At 37.6% G+C, this 15333-nt stretch overlaps 1 non-coding gene across 1 annotated transcript; it reads right to left on the bottom strand.

The window, feature by feature from the left end:
* Nucleotides 1-13882: 13882 nt before the first annotated feature.
* Nucleotides 13883-13955, bottom strand: TRNAF-GAA. Its single transcript has one exon. It is a non-coding gene; the product is annotated as a tRNA-Phe (tRNA).
* Nucleotides 13956-15333: the final 1378 nt, after the last annotated feature.

The following is a 15333-nucleotide window of genomic DNA, read 5'->3' as shown; positions in this document are numbered from 1 at the left end:
TGGGAAAGTTTCACTGATGTTAATGGAGTCTTTGTGCAGTAAAGAAGAGATTATCCAACAGATATCCACGTAAAAGAGAAGTTAACAGCAGAATATGAATCAACAAGAAGATAGTGCCAGAAAATTTACTCTTGCGGTGTGTCAGATAGTTTGGTTTTTAAAACAGCAATATTACTCCATAAAACTAAATTGAATACTTTACCAACTGAAAGTAGACTTTTGCTTTCAGCATAAAGTTCAGCATCAATACTGCTTCCTTGTATGTATACTTGCAAGATAGAAAGAATTTTTAATCACCAAAAACAATTTGAATGATTTATACAAAATGATTCGGCAGAGTTAAATTCTTTGAAGTGTGGAGGTAAAAACTATTTCTTGATTTCAGATCACTCTTATCAATTCTGAATAACAGATTTTCAGCACAATATTCCTTCCTTCCTAACATTTAATTGGTCCTTTTCTTGTTTATGTAAAACCAAAAAGGATTAATTACCAGCACTCAGCGAGAAAATTATTCAATAGGCCTTCATGAAAATTGATGTTTGAAATGCTCCTGCCAGAAAAACTGGCTGACTGCTCTGCTGCTCGCTAAACGTGCAGCCATGAGAGATGCCCAGCAAGAAGGGCACCCTCAAAGCTCCCATTACTTCTTGATTTGTACTCTCACTTCTTGATGTGGAGCAAAGCTGGGCATTGAAATTAATCCAAAGCTTTGACTTAGAGGTTTGTATAATGTAGAAATGAGAACCTTAATAAACAAAACTAACCAACAAAAACAGTTTGTAGGCATGAGTCACATACTGGTCATGATCTGCTGCCATGATTAATTCCCTTTGTTCTTGTCCTTAGAATTCCACTAGGAAGATCTAGCATGTACTGGAAGTTAGCAAACCAGGTTTTACTTCCCTAGAGCCGAGCCACAGAAGCTTAACAATGGCTTTCACAAAAACTAATGAAGGGAGATAAGCTATGAAAAGAAAGACCTCTCTAGAATTAATATTGCAGCTGCATCCATTTATATCAGCTGCAGATCCAGTCTTTTTCCTGTCTTCTTCCCTGATAAAGCTGTCTCTCTTTTTAAGAACAGAGAATTTTCTTCTTTTTATCATTTCTATTTTTCCCTCAATGAGTTATTTGTTCATTGGAATGTAGAGCTAACCTAAGCTAAAAAGTCATTGAATATGCATCCTGCATGGCAGTGCTTATCTTCAGAATCCCTACTAAAAACCCTGACCTGTGCATTTCCATTGTCCTACTCAGAATTCTATTATATTCATGATATTTTTGGCATGACACAGAGAAAGAACAATGCTGGAGATGTGAATATATTTCCTTTCTCCCTCAAGCAGAATGAAACCTAGTCTATCTCAGGCCTCTCTTTATGGAAGAAAAAAAAAGAATTAATATATTAAACATAGGACAGACCCCAGAGTTTTAACGGATCTCTAATCCACTGAGTTGGGACATGTAATTGTTAACATTTTGGTTTTTATTATGAAATGTTTTGTTCTTTGGGTACTCCAAGAAATGAACATCTGGTATTAATAACTTCTCAGCATAAAAAGCTCAACAAAATTGCCACCTATTGTTGTTGACAGATGGGTTACAAAAAAAGAAGAAAAATTCCACAAGACCCCAGCTAGGTTAATCCACTGCAACATAGATCCTGATTTAATTCAAACAATGCATAATGCATTGACTTCTAACAATAGGTGGCTATTGTGAGTAGTCTTTTTGTATTGAGGCATATTCACTAATGATTATTCATGTAAACTAGCTCTTTCTTTAAAATTAAGCACTGAATTGTTTTGACTGCTGTGTTGGTTTCAGCTTTGATGAGAGATAGTACATGTATACTGTAGTACTGAGAGCCTCATAAAAGTAGAAACAAACTCCTAATTCCAGAAAGGTCTTGGCACTAAGTGCTATACACCATTTTGGTAGCAGTAAGAGACTAAATGATAAGTATTTTCCGCCCTCCACCCCTTCACCTGACACTAGCTGTGAAGAATTAGGGAGGGCTTTGTGTGGGATGACATATGGCACCATTTAGAAACGCATTTGCTACAATACTGGCTTGAGCTGAAAATATTTGAATGAAGGAAAAATTGCCAGACTGTACTGCCACATCTTTCACTTGAAAAAGGGAGATCAAGTTGAATAGACACATAAGTTGTCAGCTCAGCTTGATCATTAACGTTTGGCTTCCTATATTTTGCAGAGACTTGAGGGCTGTAGTTTCTAGCAATTTCTTTCTTTTTCTTCTCCTTCCCTCCCGGGGCCCCCCCCCCCCCTCTTTTTTTTTTCTTTTCCTACTTCTTACAAAGAAATTTAAGATAGTCTGTCCAATTTATTTTTCTCGATTACAAACCCAGAATGACTGGGTCACAATAAATCCAGTGAAAGAAGTGAAATTGCTTCTGATACTGATTCAGATTATAGTAAGCGACAAAATTCTAATGGCAATGTTTTCACCCTGAGCTAAACCTAAGACTGTTCTGACTTTATGTAATGGCTGTGGATGAAGTGGAGCAGGTACCTGTCCCAGAAGGACTAAATTATTTATGAAAGAATACTGTTTTCATTCCTAAGGGGAGAAAATATGTGGAGATGCCTTGCACGCTGCTTTTCTCTGTAGTCATCCAAACAAAGGGAGAGAATTTCCTTTACCAAAGCAAAAGAAATCCAGTGTAAAAGACATAGACTGCCATAAAAACTGAAGGGGAAGAAACCTTAATAAAAAGCAAAGTAAATAGATCTAAAATTGGGCAGATTAAGTTTACAAGAAAATTTCTTTCCACTACAGAATTTCTCTTAACATGCTTGCTTAAATAAAAGGTTTTGCTAGCCTAGAATCCTGTTGTCACTTGATGAGACTGACACAGAACTGTAGCTGTTGGAAGAGACCTCTGGAGATCAAGTCCAATCCTCAACACTAGTGAACACATATGGAATAATGCATAAAAGATAGAGCAAATGTGATGCAATGCTCTGTACACCTTCCCAGTTATAATCAGATCAGAGATCACTGAGAAGATGTTTATATCTAGACAAACTTATTTAATCTATTTAAATTATACTAGTGGACCATCCTCCATGATTTGGCTGATTCTTTTATAACTTGTTTCTATGTTTGGCCTTGTTAACTTTTCACAGCAGTGAGCTACCCAATGTGATTATATCCTATGTGAAATATTATCTTCTCTGTTTTAATCTTGTTATCTAATAATTTCCCTCAGTGACTCTAAATTCTTTAATTGTGACACTGAGTAATTTTTTTAAGTATTGTGTATCCTAGTTGTCACTTTATACACATCTATCAGATTCCACTCTGTATTATTTAGCACTTGAATTAATAATTTCTAGTCACAAAATATATGTCAAAGGACTGCATGTTAATTCACACTGGAAGGGTCCTCAGGAAGTCTCTAACCCAATTTCCTGTTCAAAAGAGGGTCATTCATGGGTCCCATGGGTTGGGACCAGGATTCTCAAGGCTTTGTCCAGTTGGTTCTTAAAAGCTACTAAGGATGGTCACCGTATGCCTCCATGCTATTACAAATTATTTCCCTCCAAAAGAAGGTGGCTTCATTCAGACCACACACTAAGAAATGTATACTGCCAGCACTGCCTTCTGAACTATACTTAGTACTGTTTGGTAAAGCGTTGCTGGCCCAATTGCCCATTTCAGCAGTATAAATAATTGTTCCAGTGCCTGGAACCATTCCCCCATGCTACTGAATACAGTAATGTTTACATTGCTTGAGCGTCTGCAGTGCTTCCTGGTACAGAAATCTATAATTCTGGCCATTCAAATTGATTTTCCGTAAATCTTTCACACCAGATGCAATGACTCAGATGGAAACAACAGCTAGAATTTAGACAAAAAACATCCCAAAACTGCAGCTGAAATGATTGGGACTAAACTGGGGAAATGTAAACACTGCTTTAAGAGAACTTCTGAATGTGATCCCATGTGTTTTATGCGGCTGGTGAATGGTTGCAGCATGTTTAAAAGCAGGAAACTCCACAAGGATAGTGCTCTGCTATTGCATTGTCTGAAAGGTTCTTGTCTGAGTCAATGGTACAAAAGAAAATAAAAAATCAGCGCAGTTACACTTAAAAGATGCAATAATCATTTTATTATGAAAATCCTTGGGCGAAAGAAAAACAACCAACACAACACTGAGGCACTGTGTTGACACTTCTGAATCCCCCTGGAGTGTTTGATGTCCTGTTTTTTTGTATTTGTACTAAGTGGATCCATAAAGCTAAAGAGTAAAAACCCAGAGATTAAACTAGAGCTTTAAACGATAATCTGCTGAACTGGTTACTATCGTTGTATTCCCAGGCATGACTGTGGCTTGCACTTCTGAGCAGTCTCCCATGTGGGACTAGGGCATGGATAGGGCAGTTTGGAGAAGATAAGATGATATTCATCTCTCTCAATCCAAACTAGCTCATCAGGCTTTCAACCTCAGTTTGGTGTACTATTTCACCATGTTCTGGAGTGCGAAAAATATTTTTTTGTTATGAAAGCACCACTGCATTGGGCTTCAGTGCAGACATGGCATTATTTCACACATCTTTATGTGGGGATAGAACAGAGCATAGTCATAGCTACCAATAACACTTTCTTAAGGCTGGAATATGTCTCAAAGAAACGAGAGGAAGCCCAAGGCCCACTGTTCAGTGGTACAGAAAGAGTTAGTTCATGAAAATTGAGCACTGGGCCTTCTTTCATTTAGTGATAGAAATCATAGAATCACAGAATCACCAAGATTGGAAAACACCTCCAAGATTATCCAGTCTAACCGTCCCCCTGCCATCAATGTTACCCCACTAAATCAGGTACAAACTCTAAACTTTTCTTGAACACTTCCAGGGTCAGTGACTCAACTACTTCCTTGGGCAGCCCATTGCAGCTCCTGAGCACTCTAACAGGGGATAAATTTTTCTTAATATCCAACCTGAATCTCCAGTGGTGCAACTTGAGACCATTAGCTCTAGCCTGATTGCTAGTTATGCAAGACATAACTAGCAAGGTTTACCTCCATCTCACCACAACATCTATTCAGGTAGCTGTAAAGAGCAATAAGGTCCACCCTGTGCTTCTTCACCAGACTAAACAATCCCAGTTCCCTCAGCAACTCCACATAAGTCTTGTGTTCCAGATCCCTCATCAGCTTTGTTGCCCTCCACTGGACATGTTCCCAGGCCTCAATGTCTTTCTTCTAGTGACGGCCCCAAAATAGAACACAGTACTTGAGGTGCAGCTTCACTAGAGGTGAGTAAAGGGGTATGATCTCTTCTGTGCTCCTGCTGACAATATTATTTCTCATGCAAGTCAGGATGACGTTAGCCTTCTCGGCTTCCTTGGCCCACTGCTGGCTCATGTTTAGCTGAGTGTCAGCCAACACCCCCAGGTCATCTGTTCCACACAGCCTCCCAGTCACTCTGCCCCAAGCCTGTAGTGTTGCCTGGGGTTGTTGTCCAGGTGGAGTAGTAGTTCTGTTTCCACCTGAATCATAGCATGTTTACTGTGCTACCCATCCCAGACTTCCAGGTCTGGAAGAGTCAGGGTCTGTTGTACCTTGACAATAACTGGTCTGACTTTTAAAGACAGACATAAAGAAGGCATTGAGAACCTCAGTTTTTTTCTTATCCTCAGAGGTTCCCACTGCACCAACTAAAGAATGGAGATTTTCCATAGCCTTCCTCTTATTATATATATATTTGTAAAAAATTTCTTGTTCTCTTTTACCCCAATGGCCAAGTTGGTTTACCCTCCAGGACTGAATCCCAAGGAACTGTCCTACCAGTGTCCTGAGTAGTTCAAAATCTACCCTCCAGAAGTCTAAGGTAGCAGTTTTGCTGGCCCCACTCCTGACTTCACCAAGAGTTGAGAACTCTACCATTTTGTGCTGTCCAAGACAGCTTCTGACTTCTACATCTCCCACCAGTCCTTCCCTGTCTGTGAATAGCAGGTCGTGTGGGGCACCTTCCCTGGTAAGCTCTCTTACCATCTGAGTCAGGAAGTTATAGTCCATACACTCTAGAAACCTCCTAGACTGCTTCTTCTGTGCTGTATTGTATTTCAGGAAAGTTGAAGTCGGCCATGGGAACAATGGTTGGAGGCTGTGCAGTTTCTGCCAGCTGCTCATAGAATGGCTCATCCAATCTGGCTATAAAGATCACAACTGGGCTCCTGCAGCCATTAAGTCAGACTGCATCTATCCCTGATATCTGAGCAGTGAAGAAGCAAAATCTATTTATTCTCTGGAACTCAGTTTCCTTAGTTTTGTACCTAGATATTTGGAATTATATTAACAAAGATATTGTGATCTTTGGGTTTCTTGAAAAGCAAAGTAAAAAAAGCAGAATAGTTTAGAAATCATGGTTCTCACTTGGGTCTTCAGATTGTCCCGATAAACCTAGATCTCTAGTAATCAAGTTACTATCATCCTTTTCCATCCCATATTATTATTTTTAATATCTCAGCTGCTTATATTGTAAAATCCTTTAGGAATTACTGTTTCTTACTACATAACTCTAATGCATCTAGTTTTTAGTCCTAGTTAGTGCCCAGGTATTGCTATACTGAAAATAAAAACAGTTGGATGACAGTCTCTTGAAGGAAATCTTCATAACAGAACACTGTTCAAGGGCAGTAGCTTTAGCTAGAAGGTACAGATTTATAGTATGGAATATCTTGAAATATAGCTCTTACAAGTCCTGAAGCATTTCAGATTGAAAAAATAGGAAGCTAGAGAAAATTTAAAAAAAAAAAAAAAAGAAGTTACAATTTATCCAAACAAAAAGGACTATGTCTATGACAAATGTAGATGTTTTTGTTAGCTTGTTTTGCTTTATTTTTTTCATTCTTTCCTTTGTTATTTTCTTTTGAATGGAAAAAAAAAACATTTTGTTCAAAAATGAAAACTCTGTCCCCTGCCTGGATTTAATAAAGAGCGTGCAATTCATCATTTTCTTTTATTATTATCGGCAGACAGTTTGTCAGCACTCAATAAATCTGCAATATTTCTGGGAAATCTTTTTAAGAAATATTAAATATTTAAATCAAAAAAACATCTTTTTTTTTTTTTATATTCCAGAAATGTAGGTTTCCATGTAGCTGTCATACTTAAAAAATAGCACTCTAAACTTAGGCCTATAATCACCTAACAGCACATATACTATATGCAAATATGTAATTCACACGAGATTGGCTCCTGAGGGAATTCCTATTAGAAGCATGAACTGTATTGCGGGTGACAGTCTTTTTAGTTCCATTAAGGTAAATGAGGTGGTAATGGGAAGTGCAGATTATACAAACTTCAATAATTTATTTCATGCCTCCCATCAGGATAGCTTTTATAAACAGCTAGTGTTCTTAATTGAAATGTAAATGAATGATAAATTATGAAAAATGTATTATGAAAAGGAAAACACGGTAAAATAAAAGGAATAAAAACAAAATTCTTAAAGTAGAGGAAAAAAGATGAGTTTGCATGTTAATTAGATAACACAGAATGATAGGAAAACAAGAAAGAACACAGATGAATGCCTATGTGAACACAATGAAGCCCACATATCCCCAGCATTAGTACAGCACTGCCTGATCGTGCCGAGCATACATGAACAGCAGTGTGTGCTCCTCAGTCTGTTTGCCTCTTGCTGAACACATACTGCCTGAGGTATATATTACTAAACGGAAGGCTTGTATTTCATGACATTGCTCTACACCAGCGCAGCGTGCATTACATCCTGGCCCTTCTAAAGGACCCTGGCAAGGATTTTCAAAGGTAAGCAGTGATTTTCATAGAATCAGAGACTGGAAAAGACCACTAAGATCATCTAGTTCAAATACCATCCAGATATTACCACCAATACTGCCTGCCCACTGACCGTGATCCACAGTGCCACATCTTCAAGTTTCTTGAACAGCTCCAGGAACAGTGACTCCAGGGACAGACCACCTTTCTGAGCAGCCTGTTCCAATGACCACACATTCTGAGAAGAAATTTTTCCAACTATACAATCCAAATCTCCCCTAGTGCAACTTAAGGACATCACCTCCTGTCCTATCACTAGTTATGTGGGAGGAGAGACTTCTGACTGCTTCAGATTTGCTTTTTCATCATGTTCATATTGAGGGTCCGAGGAGACAGGATTCAAAGAATCATGTCAGATTATGCACACAAATGAGGCTTCTAATTATCAATTATGAAAAATCTTAACATTTTCTAGTTAAGATGGCCCTAAATAGCTCCATTTTTAAGGTTTCTTTCCTTACATACATGAAAACAAAAACATTTGAAAGACTGAAAAAAAAAATGGAATATGAATCATGTTGACAGATAAGTTGCAGATCAGTTGCAGATAAGTTACAGTATATTAACACTTTTTGAGCTATTTATATAGTGCAGCAAGAGAGTTCACAGAATGTAATTAAAGTGCTGGAAGATTACTGGTCCTGGCAAGTACTGCATGCTAGAAATGAAATACATACAACTCTGCAGTTTCTGGAAATGCTTGCACAGGTCTTTGCAAAGTGTCTCATATATTTGAAGCAGTAAAGGTCTTATTAAAGATTAAGAAAGTGTCAGGAATTTTAGAAAACATTTTTTTGATTATGTCTTTCTAAGAAATTGGTGTATTGTGCTCTGTACTCTTTCAACAAGAGATAAGTTTACTGAAATCAGTTTTGAAAATTAAAAAAAGTTGAAAGTCAGTAAGTCTTAAAATAAATTAGAACTACATTTGTTCAGAAAGTATACAGTGGGCACAAAATCCGTACTCAAAGTAAGCCCTGAGTGATTAAATAAATCCATTTTTTCCTTATCAATGCCTTAAGACATATCCATGATAAAACTTTGGAAGTGCCCTAAAATATCACTTGCTAAGATGTTACACCATCTTCACTACAAGGACATCTGGACTGTATTCAGCAAATCTACTGCACAGAAGTTGATTTTCCTCCAAAACCTTATGTGACGTCAAGAGCAATGTGTACAGATGAGACTTCTCTATCCCAGAAATGGCACAAAAACTGCAAAGAAAATGTGTCCCATTAGTAACTGAAGTCTTCATGTTTCCTTTAGAGATAAACAGGTTACTGACCTACTGGAAGAGGAAATCACCAAGATGATTCTCAAGGGAATATTCTTTATTGAAAATATTCAGTAGAATGTTTTGTTAGATCCATAGAAAATAACACATTAGTGTGAAAGATGAAACATCAGATTGAAAAAACAAACAAACAAAAAAAAACCCTAAAGCTTTGGGCAAGGAGTTCAGTAGTGTAGTTTCATTAGAGATCAAAAGATAATAGAAACATAGGATAGAAACTGAAATTACTGGATGAGCTGCTTAGAATTGTGAATAAATGACAAGCATTTTTACCTATCGTGCTGGGATAATTAACCTCTAAATCTGTCAGTCCATGTCATTTCTGTCATAAATCCAAAATGTAGGGAGGACAGACAGATGCATTCAAACAACACTCATTTTCCTATCCCATGAGCCACAAGTCATAATGGTAGCTGCCTTTATTTCCATTTTATGTCGAGATGTAAGGTCTAACAAGAGCTTCTCCTCTGGTTTAAGGAAGACAGATGATCTCTCAGAGAGGCTGTAAGATGCTTTGGGAATCCCTTTCACCAGACTGCTTGTGACACATGGAGTCATGGTCCTTGTAAGCATCGGCCTTGAATGGTCTTCAAGGCTTTGACAGATGTCATTGTGCCTACAGGGCAGAAGCAAAAGGATGAAGAACAGCTGTTCAGAGGAAAATCTGAGAACCCAGAGGCAAAAGCATACTGTCAGACAGTGAGGCAGTCTAGTCCTTCTCCTATATAATAGCAACATCAATATGAAACAGACTCTATTCTCTTTTGGCTCAACTCATAAAAGTGGTTTTGTGGCACTCTCACACCTTTTGTTAGACAGAAAGCCATTCCTCTTGGTCCTGCAAATTGGCATGCTGAACTGAGTTTTAAGAAAGAGGTAACATATTATTATTGCACTGAAAAATGTATGATGTAACATGTTTAATGAAAGTAACTTGATTTTTTTTTAACAGAATCATGGAATTGCAGAATGGTTAAAGTTGGAAGAAGTGGAGATCATCTGGTCTAATACTGTCTTAAGTGAGCTTCTCAGCCATGTTTGGGCTCATTACTCTTGATGCTTAGTCATCTTCAGGGTACACACATGCTTCCTGACGTTCAGACAAAATCTGCTGTATTTCACTTTGTGACCAGTGCTTTTTGAGCTGTTATTTGGCACCACTGAAAAAGGCTGGTTCTATCTTTTTCATACCACACCTTTAGGTATTTATATATTTCAATTAACTCTGCTGATATTATTTGCCAGTGATTAGAGAGAGCCTGTATTCTGTGCTTGTAAATACCTGCATGGCTATCCAGACTGTTGGCTTTTTCATTTTATTGTCACCACTGCTGAAATGCACCACCCAGTGCTTCACTATGCTCACATCCACTGTCTGAATGTGAGGCATTGATGAATGCAAGTGGGTGCCATTTTTTTTCTGTGTGAAGGAATTCAATATCAGACCTTGGCTTTTTACTCACTTCCGTATCAGCTGCCATTTTGTCAGACTGCCTCTCTGCTGTCATCTGTCATATGGCAACAAAAGGTAGTGGAATACTGGTGGGAAGATTAATCCTTTACTGTCATAACACCAACAGTCACCACTGATGCCATGATCCAACAAAATAAAATAGGAGGCATTTCTTTCAGAGCAGCATTTGTTAATGGCTTTAGTGTACGACCAGGTTATTTCTTTAAGTTTGTACAGAGCTACCTACTTTCTCAAACTTTTATGAAGTTTCCAGATAAATTGAAGCCTGACGTAAGTATCAGTGAATTAAATGCACTGAGTTTGGCTTTTAAAGTTTAATTAATTAGTGTCCATAAAACATCTTGCAATTCTCAGAATTAAGGTCGATAAGCACACGGAACAAAATACAATTATTATTAATCCTGTATCTCCCTGTGTGTAGGAGTATCAGCAGAACCTCTTAGCACAAGCACTATAAATTACAGAGCCCTAAACTTCCAAAGCTACCTCCCACTGCTGAAGCTCCATTATTTTTGCTGCTGTTTTCCTGGAATGGATTTTTTTTTTTTTTTTTCTTTTCTTGTTTGATGAAGAATTAAAATGAAGGACCACACAACCTTTTCTTTAAAGCTGTGTGCTTTGACTCACAGGAAATTTTTCAGCTCCCGCAATGACAGTGTGCCATTCTGATGAAATAATGCTGCAGACACTTAATAACATGGAAGGAATAGATACAACCTAAACATGCAAATATGGTAATTACCAACCTCAAACACAATTATCTCATGTGCTAGTACTCGTAATGGGAACAATATTTCAGAATTGTTTTTTTTCTAAGAGTCATTTGCAAAGCACACGCTCTGTTTCTCTCCTTGTGGATATTTGTCTCTCCCACAAAATTTCATTTTCCATAGTGACACAAGAAGCACTGGTTCAGTGACCTTGTCAGCTCCTTCATAGGCTATATAACTTATGCTGTCTTTCCACCCTTACATGAACTGTGTATTTCAGTTTCACAGGTTGATCAGGGAAATGTGCTTTAGCCCAACATGTGTATGGCTGAGGATGCAATTACTGGAACTGGCTCTCCTAGCTGCCTGCTGCAGGAGCAGGAGGTCAGGTTCTCTGCAGGTGTTAAAACTGCTCCAAATTCATACTGGCACCAGGATGATTTATGCTGGTAGAGAGTTTGTACCAGTTTTTATGTCCATATCAAATTTTTTTGTATAATAATACTCCTCTGAGATTTTATTCCTTAAAATAAGTACAGCTGTTTTGCTCTTTTGTTTTTTTACAGCAATGGTAATGCACTGGCTTACTAGACAGTGTTACAGAGATTAGGGGCTACTGTGCATACGGCCATCTACTGAGCAAAAATAAAAGACTTACTTTATGCATTTCAGAATGTAACTTTAATCTTCCTTTCAATTTAGATGAAAAAAGTTAACTTACTTCTAACTTTAGAGAAGGCCCTATAAGATGATTCTTGTTATCCAGATCATTCTTAATACTGAAATATCATCAGAAACCTTGCTGTAAAAACATTTGGGTGTTACTCAGAAACAGGAAAGAACCATAAATCTTCATGAAAGATTTTTGGTTGTGTTTTTTTTTTTTTTTTGGGGGGGGGGGGGAGGGGGAATGGCTTGTTTTTTTAGATTACACGTCGTTCTGGATATTTCAGGCAAGAGTTAGAGTCCTGCATCTTTACATACAGCCAGCAGCTGTTTAAATACACATAACTCATGTATTTCTGTAACTCTGAGGCCACAGCTCCAGCTCAGGGTTTGTTTTTGTTTTGTTTCATTTTTTTTGTTTGTTTGTTTTGGTTTTTTTTTTGTGATAGTATAACATTAAGACAGAGCAGCTAGATTGTGCCTAAGAAAGGGATTTTGAAAGTATCTTTTCCAAGTACAACAGAAAATACCACATTCAGGCCTATAATCACTCCCTCTATTCTTTTTGTACATTACAGGCAAGAAAATTAATTTGAGTGTCTAGATTTATCTATCTATCTATCCATCTATCTATCCATCTATTTATTTATTTATTTCCAAGTGTCAAGATAGATCTTGGATGCGGGAAGAATAATTCATTATATAGTGCAATGAATCAATGGGGGCAGCAAGATTTTATACCTTGAAAGGTAGAGATGAGCTACAAGAACAGTGCACTTTTTTCAAGAGTCATGTGCAATCTCATTCCTGCCATATGTGTGCGGTGGTTCTGGTAAACTGTTGATGCCCTCTTACTTCCAGATCAGGATCATCAAACTTATATTAATTAAAGCTTTCTTAAGCTTTCTACTCTCTCCCTGTTCCAGCTACTCTCAGTATACTTATCTTGCTGATTTTACAATTTGATCATAATACACTTGATAATATACTTGAAATTACACTCTAAAAATCACATATGATGTTATGGTTCAGCATTATATACATATGATGTTAGGGATCATTATATACTTCTAGACACAACCAGAATCTGAACTCCATTTGTATTCCATAATCCGTTTGTTATTGGAACCAAGAAGCCATGCAGTGTGTTTGTAAATAATGAAAATGGAAACATTTACAGATCATTAATAATTATGTAGACAACAAAACTCAATAATATAATTCTCAGTCAAGATTATCCCCTTTCCAAGTACCTGCTGAAGCTTGGATATTTGACTTTCAAGCCCATTCATGCACCTGTACTATAAGAAACCCCACAATTTTCACAGTGTTTACATCGTCAAATGTCTATGGCTCTATTCAGTAAACAGGATGACCAAAGGACTTGCACCCATTAAAAGAGATCTTTTCCATCATGAAAGCACAACTTGACTGAATTTGTAGAATAATAACTTTTGAGTATCGTAGAATCATAGAATCATAGAATCATAGAATCACAGAATCACAGAATCACAGAATGGCTAGGGTTAGAAGGGACCTCAAGGATCATCAAGCTCCCTCTGGACGTCAGTAAGCACTATGTGAGTGACTGAGCGCTGGCACAGGTTGCCCAGAGAGTCAGTAGAGTCCTCCTTGGACATAGGTAAAACTATTGAAAAGTAGAAAATTTTTCCTACTTTCCATATTTTGAGCCTGCTGTCTTTTGTCCAAACATTGGAAAACACAGACAAGACCATGTTTCCATCCTCTCTGCACCCACCCATCAGGATGAGATCTCCTTCTCTCAGACCTCTCAGCCCTTCCACAAAGGCTCCAGCTCCTGTTACTGGCCAGAATATGTCCATTTCTCTCTTTTAGTGACAAGGTCAGAACTGAAACTCCAAAATCTTCCATAAAACATTGCTGAAGCCCAGGGTTGAACCAGGGACCTTTAGATCTTCAGTCTAATGCTCTCCCAGCTGAGCTACTTCAGCCCTCTCTGGGCACATATCTTCCCACAAGCTGATGGCACATATGTCTCTTTCAGCCTTTTATCATTCATAATCACTTTGTGGACATTTGGCTCTTTTCCTGTTATTAGATAGAACACTACAAGGGGGAAAATACCCCACTTAAATCAGCGATATCAAGTCTGCAGCAAGTGGATCTGATAGAAGTCTGCAGACATTAACTGCAGATAATTCTTTAAACATCGCCATTAACATAGACATGATTCCCAGAGACATCAGCCAAAGACTTAATATTAATAGGTTTTAATTTCCTATAGAAAAAAAAAAAAAAAACGGAAGAACTGATATGTTAGCATGGGGTCTTGCTGAAAGTAGAAAGAAAACATTTTAGGTTTGGAGGAAATTAATTTTGGAAAAAGTTAAATTCTGAATTTATACTTCTTTTTCTATGCAGAATTTACACAAAATAAAACTAGTAAGGACTCATTAGTTAATTTAGCCCTTCATCCTTTCAGGGCAATAGAACCCTAATCTCTGTATTTCAGGTGTGTTTTGATTATCTATTTTTTTTTTCTTTTCTTTTTTTTTTTTTTTCCCTGAGTTTTAAACTCCTCTTTTTAGTTTCTTTTAAAAATGTCTTTACCTTGCTTTGACATCTTTTCCTTGGGCCTGAATGTTGGTAGGAATTTATTTTCTTTGCAGGATCTTACAAATGGTACCATAATGCATTTCACAATACCAGTTTTCATGTTTCACTCTATCACTTCAATTAGCCTAAAGTGCAGTTCATATGAATAAATTTTGATATTTCTATCTGGGACATCCTTCTGGTCTATGAAAAGATAAAAAATGCTTGTGGGGTCTGAATTTAAACTTCTGAAATAGGTCATGGGAATTGTACTTATTCATTCATGCCTGTTCTCTCAGTTGACTACAAAGAAATCTACAGTGACTAGCACAGCTGGAGACACCTACACTAACAGTATTTGAAGCTGAAGGAGATGAATCCCATCCATGTTCCCTAATAAAAGCAAATTTTCAGCAACAATGGAAAGTGAAATTCTCACTTGTTTGGACCCTTGTTCAGCCACTTGAGTCTCTGCAATATGATTGTAAATAAATCACCACTGACCTTTATACTATTTGGGACAGACCTAGTTATGGCACAGACTACAATGAAAAAGTTTTTTTTCTGACTTGCTGAAGTAAAAGGCTGCATTTCTCTCCCTACATCATAAAAGCCCTATGACTGTTTATCTCAGTATGAGAACTTAGATATTCTGTGATCTTTTCATTGCAGCTGAGCAACAGATTGGGGACTGGGAAGCCCTGATGTGGAATTCAGAGGAAACCCGAGAGCTATTTAGAAGCTTGCTTTATATTCCACTTTCGAAGAGAAGAG

Source organism: Lagopus leucura, unplaced genomic scaffold (assembly GCF_019238085.1).
Source record: "Lagopus leucura isolate 7727_CA_CO unplaced genomic scaffold, USGS_WTPT01 Super-Scaffold_100002, whole genome shotgun sequence".
Lineage (NCBI taxonomy): Eukaryota > Metazoa > Chordata > Aves > Galliformes > Phasianidae > Lagopus > Lagopus leucura.
Note: the sequence above shows the minus strand (reverse complement) of the source record. Positions and strands in the feature narration are given on the sequence as shown.